This window comes from Globicephala melas, chromosome 10 (assembly GCF_963455315.2).
Source record: "Globicephala melas chromosome 10, mGloMel1.2, whole genome shotgun sequence".
NCBI classification, from domain to species: Eukaryota; Metazoa; Chordata; class Mammalia; order Artiodactyla; family Delphinidae; genus Globicephala; species Globicephala melas.
In genome coordinates this window covers 79,715,009-79,727,669 of record NC_083323.1, presented here as the reverse complement: position 1 = coordinate 79,727,669, position 12,661 = coordinate 79,715,009, and positions in this window count along the sequence as shown.

Genomic DNA, 12,661 nt, shown 5'->3' with positions numbered 1-12,661 from the left:
TTAAAAGAAAATCAGATCAATGGTTGGAAAAATCAAAACAGATGCTCATTAGATTCGTCTAAGTCAGAATTAACTCCACCTTTCAAATTTTGTGGGAATTGTATTTAACATCTGCAGAACAAAGCAAATACATTTAATTCACCACAGCCTTGAGTTTATAGTTCAAATTTGGCCTCTCTGATCTATTATATTTGTGCTAAAAAGCTAAGGAAGTGAGTTATAAAAACAGAGAAACTAGAAATATTAATTTTTCTAGTCCAAGATCATCATCCTCCTTAGGTTTCACTTTTTGTAACTTGGGGAAGTTTTTGGTATTAAAATGGAATATTGTCCATTCTCAACTTACAAACCAGATACATTCCAAAAATTCATTTGAAAGTCAGTTATTAGAGACTTTCAAGAAATTTTCCCATAGAAATAATGTTATTTATGATGGTTACACCCCGAGGCCAGCCCATAAAACCCTGTTTAACTCCCATCGCACAAAGTATGGTATTGATAGTATAGCGCTATGAAACTCCTAACCAACAAAAACACTGCCTTGATGGAAAAAGAAATAGTGTCATGAGGATAAGATATATTTTTAAGTCTATCAGCGTGCTTTTCTCGTTTCTATTTCTCTCCGATTTGCCAGAGATATCCATTTGTATCAGGGAGGTTAAGATTGTTGCCGCAGCAATGCAAAGAGTCTGTATTCAGCTTTTGACAACTGGAATAGAATTTTTGAGACTATGGTCTTGAAATTTAGCATTTATCCTGAGAAGAAGCGTTTTTAAATTTCTGAGCCACTCATTACATAGCCACACATCTACAAAGAGTGAGACCCTGAAGGTACTATAAGCCAGGGCTGGAACGAACTCAGAGTACCACAGGAGACACCATCCTGCTGCAGGTAGGGCTGGATGCAGGGCAGGAGAGACAGACAGGAGGGAGGCAAGCTGTTAGACTAGGATGTTAAAGCCCGGGGGCATTTAGATGAATTGAAGGCAAACCCAGAGGAAGGGAGGCTGTTTCATGCCACTTGTCATTTTGAGCGCCGGCAAGGAGACAACCATGCTGAGTAACCTGCCGCAAGGGAAGGCAGCCATCACTGGTCCTCCCGCAGGACCAGCTGAGCTGAGAGTTCAGACCTCAGGCTCGGCAGGCTCCATCCAATGTCCACTTCCAGGGACGCGCCTAGAAGTTCTGCAATGGAGAGCTGTGGAGGCCAGGATCTGGACACAGATCCAAGCAAGACCCGTAGAAGGCACAAAGTTACTGTCCCTTGAACATGTGTTCTAGTCCTTTTTCTTTGTTCCACCCCACCCCCAGCAGGGTGGGAACTCATCTGGGGTATTAGACTAGGCAGAGGAAATAAAGAAGCTTCGTTTTCTTTGCATATCTTTGTACAATACCTTTCATATATTTTAAAGTCATTTATCATTTTAAAACAAATGTGTGCTTAACTTCTATTAATCTTTAGAAGAGTCCTAATGAGATAAATATTATACCTTTATCACAGAGGAAATTGAAGTAATTTTGGCCCAAATGACACAGCTTTTGAAGGGGAGAGCTGGGATTTGAATCAAGATGAGTCAAGCTCTGGAAAGTTATGCTTCTCCAAAGAATTCAGTTACAGTTTGGAGAATCTGGATCACATATTCTCTTTATCTCCTTTTTCTCTGGGCTGGGAAAAGAGTGGCCTGAGGTGGTGGCTCTCAGGGCCTGGGGCTGAGAACAGATGAAAGTCAAGGTGTATGGAGTGAAGGGCAAGGCTGACTACACCTTAGGGGCCAAGGCCTCAGATTGATATAATCTCCTAGTGATGTTTTAGATTCTAGGCTGCTTCCTCTAGACTACCTTCCTTATTTCTTCAGGGATTCACTTATCTGATTTTTGTTTCCACCGTCATCACCTGACCAGGGCCTCTTTCTTCTGTTATTCCCTAAACTCATTTCCCTTAATCTGCTTTTGCCATGTGGCAGTGTTCTGAAGGGTATAAAATTCATAGGGCATTTGATATCTCTTCCTGGAGATTCAAGTTTACTCAATGATAATTGAACCACTTTTTAGAATATTCCAATAAGCCACCAAAATAATGAGGGGGAAAGCAAGTTTGGTGTGAAGTTTTGAAGTATAGTACAAAATTGCTAGTGAGAGCTGCTTTGGACTGCAACGCAAGACCCCTGGGGTATACACTTAATTAACTCTGCTGTTTATAGTAGTGTATTTTGATGAAAAACTTAGAGAATCAGAGTGCTAATGGAAGCATTTTTGAGGTTTACTTAGAGACTTTTCTGCTAAGAATAGTAGGCAAGCCAGGCTTCCCCCAGAAAAGTAACTGGGGCAGGGATTTACCCCAAGAAACCAAAATATAGAGGGAGGGTGGCAAAAAAATTTAAACAATAATTTTAAAAACTTAGTACCAAGCTTTTAAATTAGCGAAAACATGAATAATTAGCTAACACAGGAAGTTACCAGATGGCTCAGCCTTGGTATTAAAACTCGTCTGTGAGCCACATTATGAATTGGGCTGCTCATTTGAGGGAGTTTTGTCCTCACGTCAGCTGCCCTGCTCCAGCTCCAGCACTGCCAGTGAAGACCCTGCTGCCCTGATCCCTCCGGTCTTAGAGCCCATCCTTTTTCGTCTACTCTCCCCCAACCTGGTTTGCTTGAAAGGGTTTTTGAAGAGGTTAAATTTAGAATTTTGTATATGCAAAAGAATTAAGTCATTTAGCTGTCACATGCATGATCATTTCTGGATCAGAAGGGAAAATAATCTGGGGGAGAAAGACGGAAAGGTGATGCATAAAGTGGAGGGGTTGGTGATAGTACTTTAACAAGAAGGGTAGGTGGGAGGGTGACAAGAACACAATAGCTTTGTGTGAGTTTACAGAACCTTCCTCACTGTCTTTCCTTCTTTTGGCAGCCATCCTGCCTTCAGAGGATGGAATGGACGGTCCACAGAAGATCCCTCAGCCAGGCAGCCATGGTGGGACGATTAAGTGAAGTGACACGTGGTAGGGTTGCTAGTAACTAGACACACTATCGGATCCTCCTTCAACTAGTACAGGGCCAGCATCCTACTGTGGATCTATCATGTGTTAATCTGTAGACATTACAATCAGGATTCTAGGAGTTTCTAAGCAAGTTTATTCTACAAATTTGATAACTCTTACAGCTTTAGGCTTATGTGTCTACATTTACTGGAATGGGCATCTGTTGCATCCCTGCCCTACGTCATCTTTTTTTTTTTCCTGGTAATAGAACACGCACTGTGGTTCAGAGAACAGCCCCACCCCCACTGGATTCAGCCTCGCTGACATAATCAAACAAAATGTGTTGATTCTCTCTGGCCAACAGAAAAACACCTTTACTGTCCGCTCCCCGGAGCCAAAGAGCTATCCTGGTTCCTGTTGATTCAGAGATCTGGTTTTTCAGCTTCCCTTTTAATTCTCAGAGTTATTCATTATCCTTCTAATAAATTTCTGTCTTTGCTTATGTTAGCTAGATTTCCTCCATTGGTATATTTAGATGTCCCCTTTTCTAAGAATCTGTTCCAGTATCCTCAAGGCTATTCATACAGAAGATATTAACGTTAAGTGTCCTAATACAGTTGGAAAAATTAGCAACTAGACATAGCTCCAAATCTCCAAAGCAGTGGCTTCTGCTTTAAATATCAGGAGACTGTTACCTAAAGTGAGGTGTGTTTCTTTTGCCAAAAAGACAGCCTACATGGTTAAGTGTATGGGCTGAGTTCAAACCTAGCTTCTGCAACTTAATATGCGTGTGACCTCGGGAAAGTTACCGAGTTTCTCTTTGCCTCTGTGAGACTGATAACGGCACGTACTACAAAGGCGTAAAGGGTGTACAAGAAGATATGTAGAGTGCTGAGAACAGGGCCGGGCACATAGCGAGTATAACCAGTCAAGAAAAGATCAGCTCTTGTTATTGAAAGAAAAGTTGCTTTAACTTTGAATTTTATAAAATCGAAGTCGTTTAGTTGCTCTTCTAATGACTCATCAGAAAATTAACATGCAAGATAATAAAAGCCAGTTTGGCATATTAGTTATTATACTTGTGAGTGTCTTATTCTTCCTAATAGATTATAAACTCTTTTAGAGTAAGTCCTAAAAGTGTTGTAGAAGACACATGTGCACCTAACAGTGTCTTGCATGTGTATTAGTCATTGGGTAATATTTACTGAATGAATTAGTTCAAATCCATCACCTGGGTACTCATCATGCATTAGGCATTGTGCGAGGGATGAAGGATACAAAGGAGTAGAGCCTGTCCCTGTGGACAAGGAGCTTACGTTCTGATGGGGAAGATACACACATATCCTATGGTAACACAAATTAGACTCCGGCAAGTACCACCATGGAAATGTGTTTACTCATTCCTTCATCACAATCAATCATTCAGCAAATGATCGTGTAGCGTTGACTTGGCACCAGGCCCTGTGTTAGGAAAGGAGATATATTAATGAACAGAGGGATACAGTTCTGGTTCTTACCTTCTAGAAGCTAAGTGCTATGGGAGTACAGGTAAGGGAGTCCTCCATTCTGACCTTGATGTTGGAGAAGGATTCCCATAGGAGGTAATGTTGAGAAGTAGAATATCTTTTGGCAGTGGTAAAGAGGAAAGGGCATTGCAGGAAAGGAGAACAGTCTACAGCACTGTGAGAATAGATGACGTCTTTGAGAAACAGTTAACAGGTCAGTGTTGCCAGCACTCAGGACACTTGGAAAGAGCTCCTATGAGGTTCTTACAGTTCAGGAGACTGTGTTTTTTCCTCCTTGTGGTGGTAGCATTTACTACAGTGCCCAACATATATAGAGGTTCAATATATTTGTTGAATAAATATTTGAAGTAGGGAAACATAAGATTTGAGTGAAAAAATGAGATGTAGATGGCAAGGTTCTGAGAGTGCCATGCTCATCCATTTGGATTTATCCTGAAGCCACTAGTGGGTTATCAGTGTTTTGAGTAGGAACGTGAAGCTCTCAGATGAATGAAAATACAGAGAGGGAGACGATGTATGTTGAAAACCAGAAAGGAGCCATTCTTCAAACATAAGCGTTGTATATTCTGTACACTGAAAATATTAAAGTGGAGACTAGCCATCTGTTGGGGACGTCGTGCAGAAGAGTCTTTCACTCTATTGAGTGGGAGTTTGGATCAGATGGCTCTTCTACACCCCACACTAAAGACTTCAGTTGGCTTTTGAAGAACTAACTCTTTTCTTAGAGCCACTGGAAATAATCTCATTGTTCTGTAACGTTTTGCACCTTTCCTATTTTCTGATGCAATCAAAAGGCACTGATCTTTTTAAAGAATAGAGTCCTTTAAAAATAACATGACTAATGAATTCAGGGAAAGGTTTGGATAGTAGAACCTCCCCTTGTACTGTTTTATGCAAAGTAATAGAAAGGCCTATAACAATTAAATGCTCTGTTGGGTAGTGAAATTGGTTCATTTTTCAGGTTACCAGAAAATGGGATGATTTTAGCTCTAAGGATACTTTTGTATCAGGAGCCTTGAGCGAGGGCTGGCCAGGTAGAAGGATTGAGCAATGAGCTTTACTGCACCTTATTTTTAAACCTTATTGTGTCGCACCTGTGCAGGGCTTAGCCCGGAAATTCTGAGCATGAGGTGTCAGCAGCAGCCTTAGCTCCTTCAAGTTCCCTCTTTCTCTCATCCCAGCTTCCCTTTCTTCCAATTAACATGTATAGAGAAAACCCTCAAGAATCTGTCTTCTCTACATACCCTTTCTCTACCCTAGTAAGACTAGGAATTCGCAATGAGACGTCATTGTAGATGTTTGCTTTTCGCTCAAGACACACAAGGCCTGTAATCTCTCACAGGAAGAGGAGCTGACGGAGACCACACAGTCCATTCAGAACAGAAGACAACGCAGCTCTGACGCAGAGCACACTTGCTAGCCAAGAAAGGCATCTCATCTAATACTGATGGATTTGTTCACGTAGAAATTGTGAAAATGAACTTCAACTCCCTCTTTCGATTTTTCTCTATTTCAAAATTGTATAAAAAGAAACACATTTACACCAGTGGGGTAGGAAATGTAAATAGCTATGAAAACAGATTAAATACAGATAGAAAAAAATCTCCGGCAAACACAGTAAATTTTCCTAATTTAATTTTACTCTACAACATTGAATGAGAGGTAGACAAATGTGAAACTAGAAACAAATTGTGCAGCTTTCCAGTTTAAAATAAAGACGCTCACTTTTTTCTCCAAGTTATATCCTTCAATTTTACCAGTGTGCTTAGTATACAGAGATACATAGCATATAGAAAATGCAGCTTTAGAAATGACTAGAACCGGGTAAATTCAGAGGAGCTTTACTATGTGATTATAAATACATTTCTCTTGGTCTAAAACATCATATTAAAGGAAGATTTAATCTGTGCCCTATTATCTTTTTGGTTAAGATTGTTATTTTTAAATGAACTATTTGGGTCTGTGTTGGTGGTGCTTCCAATCAAACTTATTAATGTCATGATGAAAACCATGTCAGGTGGCAATTCAAGACTCATAGGAGTTCTAGCTTAGAACAAAACTGTGGCCTCAATTGTTGCATGCTCATTCCAGGGAAGCCCATTCCTGAGCCTGCCTGGAGTCCTCTTTGCCCCCTCTGTGGCCTCTGCCCAGATGCTGTTCCCCACCTCTCCCACTTCCTTTGGGTGGGAGGGGCTCCTCCTGGAGCAGTCCCCACAGGAATCCCTGTCCCAGGGAGCAGTGCTTTCCACCTTGGAAATAGCCTTGTTCTTGCAGAGCCTGCTGGCTCTACTCCTACTTTAGGCTAAGAGCCTTGAACTATCACCAAGCAACCTGGTAAACTGATGTGATCACAGGTGCTCATGTGTCATCCTCCCAGGTGACCGTATTGGCATTGTAACATGTGCTTCCTAGACACTTAATTCTGGGGAGTGACTAATGGATGTGGGGAAAGGGTGCTGAATATTAGCCACTGTGGGGAGATATTTTGGATCAAAAGCCTTCAAATAAAATGTTTCTACCTTTTTTTGCTTGGTTTTAGACCTGTTATTGCCCAAAACCAGACTGAAAAGGAGATTTCTACAGTGGAATGATCTTTTGTATCTGTGGTCATTCTGTAGACGACATTTGACCATCATCAATGCTCTAGCGTTGGTGGACATACCTTGCCCTTCTGTCCATCACAAAATGGATTTGTCAACCAAATTATTGGACAGGTATCAACACAAAACCACTGGGGTAACTGCTTTTCATTCACACCCCGGGATGGATTTATATTAGGCTTTTAATGAGGTTAAAAATCCCAGCCTCTGATTACCTATCTCCTGGTGTAACTCCTCCACCTAAATGGACTTCAGTTTTCCTGGGGTTTTATTAAAATTGTTAAGCTTGTATAGCAGCTAATAATTCTAGTTTGTGGGAAGGAATTAAGTGGCTTATGTTGTACCTTGGCAGTAGTACATTTGGAAATAAAAGCAGACTCAAGGCACTCTGATTAATCTAGGAAAACGAGCTTCCTTCCCCAGTCGGTATGCTTCTGCCTTGGCAGACTTATTCCTGATGCCGGAGCCTGATCTTAGGGTTGTTTTTTTTTTTTTTTTTTTCGTCTCTTTTCTCCTTCTTTTGTTGTTGTTTTCTTGGAAGAATGAACTAAGCACTACAGTCATGGCAATTTTCCTGTATTGAATTAGGGTTGTGCTTTTGTTCTTTCTGAGCTCCTTTGATCTGGATGTCTGGGCTGCCCTTGGGGTTAAGGGCTGAGTAGCCGCAGCACACGGGGCAATGCTCTGCGGGATGCTACCTGTCCCCACACTGCCTTGCTCACTCTTCCTGAGATATGAATGTACGCTTAGCATGGGACCCACACTCTTAAGCTCGCTATGAGAAAAAAGACACAGTCATCATAGAGCAGTACAAGCTGAACCTATTCCGAGCAGCACGGTAATTTGGGCTGCAGCTGCTACAGTTATGGCTAAATCTTACCAGATGACAGGAGAAAAACTCAGTTAAAATAAATAGACTTGAGCCCATGGATCCTTGCTGAGAATAATGGATTACACAAGGGGCGCTATTTACAGACTCGAAATGCTAAAATTTTAGCTACAAGCGTGGTACTTCCTTAGTTCATTTCGGTTGTGAATTCGTATTCTTTGCAAATCTTCGTATGAATTACAATAAATAGAAAGGCCAGTTCTTAAGAGAGCAGCATTGCACATCATATCAGGAGACTTCAGGGATTAGCAGAACTTCTGTTTAGGAAATGACTTTGTAGTTTGGAAAACAGACACCAAGGCTCTCATGAATAGGTCATCAGTGTAAATTCAGCACAGCCAGTGGTGGATAAATGTCAATACCCGTACGGCTTGAGTTGTTTGGACATGTCTCTCACTTCTAGCCTTAGAGGCAAGTACACACTGGCTACGATGTGCTGTAGTGCCAGGGTTGCGAGGAACAGGAAGGGAAAAACTAACTTTGGTTCTAGTAATCAAGCCACCTTCCCTTCATAGCTTTCATCTGATTTGAAAAACACATTAACATTATCTTATCATCACCACTTTATAGATAAAGAAAATGCACTCCAAAGAGATTAAGTAACATTCCCAAGTTCACATAGCTACCTGGCACAGACACAGTCAAACCTGAGGTCCCCAGATGCCTACCTTGGTTCTGTCCAAATCAAGTGTCATATAGTGTTTCTTCCCTTGTTCTAAACTTTTCAACTTATGGGTTGATCCAAATCTATGAAAACCCTAGTGCTATTATCAGGAATCTATGAATCCATTGGTGTACCAAACATACTTATGGCTTGAAAATCTCTTCCTCATATATGCGTTGTAATTTTTCAAATGTAGATAGATGTTTTTATGATTAGTTAAAATAGAAATTCATTTAAATGTTTCTTCATACCTAGTAGTAGCATCTGATTATATATTTGCCTAAATAACACACATTGAAAGTACAGCCACAATTGTGCATCGGGGAAGGGAGTGTGTGTTCATGACTGATTTTTAAATTAAAAAATGGTCTTCATATGCAAAAACATTGAGGATCACTGATCTAGTATAGCAGTGTTATAATTGGAAACTAGGTTATTTTGTTGCATCTTTTTCTTTCTCTTTGTTGCTCAAATTAGTGGATTATATATTGCAAGGAGGAGGTTGCATTTCTTTCATCCTCCTTTCGTACAAATTCCCCCCAAAGAACAATGACTAATCAGTCATGCTGCAAGCGTGGGAGAGGAACTAGGAAACAGACAATGAAAGAGAAAATTCTCCACGTCCCTTGTTAGCAACCAGAAAGCTCTGCTGGAGAAAGTACACACCAGACAAAAACTCACAGTATCTTTCAACATTCTCAGTCACCAAGTGTCTTCATACCTGAGCATTAAGTCCCACCCTGCAGCCTCTGATCACAAACAGGAAACAGAAGGAGGGTCCAAGAGACATGCAGACAATCTCTGAAACAAACAAATAAATAGAAACTTAATAGGTAGGGAGGTAAATAATTTATGAACATACGCCCGAGTGACTTGGTGAGGCTGTTTTCCCATATTAAAGTTTTGTAACTTGTCCATGTTGGGCAGTCATGAAAATATTTTAAAAGGCATTGAGTCCCTTAACTTTGAAGTATTGGAAGGCCAAAAAATCTTTCTTAAAAAAAAAAAATCCAACATCTTGAAACCAGGAACTCTATGTGGTAATTTGGGTGTGTTGCATTGGACAAAGATGGGAGAAACCTGCTACATCCAGAAATCAGCTTAAAACATGCCTAAGGACACCCACACATATAAAAGACATCAAGAAAATCTCCAAGGAAAAATGACAGTGTTCTCCAAGACTGTTGGAAAAAATAACCACACTTTCTGATATTCCTCTTCAGTTGGATATGGCATCTTTTAGATCCAAGTCCATAAGTGGGTGAGAGTGAAAAAGCAACCAACCAGCCCATTACCTTGCATCGGGGGTTTAAACCACCATCCAGCCTGGAGCCTCTTTTTACCTAAATACCACCCTGATTTGAATTTGCTTCCTTATCTCAACACAATATTTCACTGGACACTACCTTTCAGCAAATGATGGTGGGTAGGTTGTTCCTCTATCCCTGGCATAAAGGCTTTGAAGTTCATGGGAATTTCAGATACAAGGATGCTGGTCTTTTAAGAACATTTCTCGTTTGTTTTCTTTTAAGACAGCAGGGGACTGTCAGTCTTGTTCACTGCTTAATCCCCAGCACCCAGAAGACTTGCCAGGCCCTGGTATATACTAAGCACTCAATAAATGCTTTGTTGAGTGGATGAATGAATCCATCTCAGTCACACATCTCTTAAAAATGCCGGGGAGGCCTGGCAACACTTTTGAGAATGGGCTGGCTTCCGCTGGCATCCTCTTCAGCTGCAGAAAGGATAACTACTTGCCAACACTGCTTGATTCATATCTGCCTTTCATCGTGAAAACTGTCATCTTGCCTCTTTTGCCAGGGATCAAATTACATGAGATTAATTAATCAAATAGTTGTGAAGTGAATATTAGGTGTCTGATATGGGGCTCTCATGAGCTCTCACATCCAGTCTCTTGCCTTGGTGGGCTTGAAGAGACAGCCCAGAAGAATCTGAGTTTGATTCTGTACTGAAAACGTTTGTGTAGAACTAAAGTCATGATTTTCTTGTATTTAGATATATCTACCAAATCAAAACCATCCCATCAATTATGGATAACTTAATTTACTCTTATATTTTGTTATCTTTTCTAAATTAGTTTTATCATGGGTGTATTTTTCTAATCAGAAAAAAAAGTGAAAACATTACCCACTCCACCTTGAATTTCAAATAGGATGTGGCATTTGGAAGGCATGACCTAATTCTCTCTTTTCAGGGCCCGAAGAGCATATCCGGCTATATCGCAGGGAAGTAAAACAACATGCCTTGTGAATGAAAGCAAGAAATGTGATCCTTTAGCAATTGGCCTGAATAGGCATTTGTGACAATTGTTCTGGCTTCCAAATCTGTCAGGGTCTATGGCCACACTAGCCATTTTAGTAAAGGAAAAAAATGCTATATTTTATAGAAATTCCAAGTTGTAGAAAAAATGCCTGAGACCAGATACAGTATAACACCTGACTACATAAAGTACATTTCCAAGGCATTATGGCGTTAGTGAAAAGAGTAAGGTTTCTGGGAGTATGTGTTTGAATCCTGACTTTCTTATTTACTGCTCTGTGACTTTGGGTAACAGTTATTTTTTAGCTTAAGTGTACTCATCTGAAGAGAGCATAATTCTTTGCATAATTATAAGGATGAGATGCAATAATACACATGAAGTACCTATGACAAAACTTGGACTGCTGTAGGCACTCAATATATGTTCATTCTTTTTGCCTCTATAGACATGTTCCAGATCCCAGGGGAGACGCACCTGGGTTGTATGATGCCTCCCTAAGGAAGGCAGATAATTGGAAAGGAAATATCCTAAAATCTTTGCCTTCATTTAGTAACTTGAAAACTAACACTAAAAACTGACTAAGGTATTTTGAAACCTCATCTCTGTGTATGTAAAAGAGATATTCAGTAATGGTTCAAATGGAATACATTAGTTTTTCATTTCTCCTCAAGACTACTCTAATTAACCTTTAATTCATAAAGACTTAACCTTTAATTACAGGAGAAGGACCAGCCCACAGTTTCAGCTTCCACCTCTACTAGACTGAGGAGGAAATGCAGTAGAAAACCTGATAATCCTGTATGCTGTGCCAGGGAAATGCAAAGGAAGAGATCAATTAACTTTGTTCCTGATTAGATACATTTATTCTTGCCCTTTAGCCCATTGACATGATGCTAAACAGAAGAAAGTTCACAAATATTTTAGTAAGCCAAGACCAAAAAACTCTTCCTATTTTCACGTGAACTTAAAAGGGAATAAAAGATATTACAAAAATTGGTGGGGGAGGAACTGAGTGAATAAATCTGGGGTGTCAAAAATATGAGTTTATGAGAAAGTTCAATCAAAGGGGCAATTGTTTAAAAGTAAAATTTTTTTCAATTTTCAAATGAATCAGAAATAGAATTTCTCAGTGTTGGTTCTCTTGAAGTTTTTTAATGTGTTGGCATTTGTTTTTGTTCCTCAGAATCTGGACCCTTCTGGTCAGGGTGCAGATTTCGAGGGTTGAAACATCTGACTGAGGCCCAGCCACTGGATGCCCCATGGGGACCCTGAATTTTGAAGGGGGGGTGCAAAGACCCAAAAACAGTTTAGAAATTATTCCCAGGGGCCATAGTTGCTGTTGTCTAGTGCGGTGGTGTCCAGCTGTAGCCGTGGTGGAGGTATCTGTGGAGATGTTTTACACAGATTCTTCACCTGGATTGCTTCATGGGTTTCCATGGTTCTAACTTCCTTGGTTCTGGCCTTTTTCCCCAAACTTTTGTTGTCCAGCCTTTCTATTGATTGTGGCCTCTAAATTATACACACTTCTAGTAATTTCCTTTCTTGCTTAACTAAGTCAAAATGTATTTTTATTGTTTGACACCAAGACCTGACTAATACATATCGAGGTTTTGAAAATAACATTTACACCCAACTTTTTAAGAATATATGTTTTGTGAGGAAAATCCACTTACGTTTAAGTATTAAGGGGATATAAAGAGAGCAGACAGAATGAAGTGAAGTT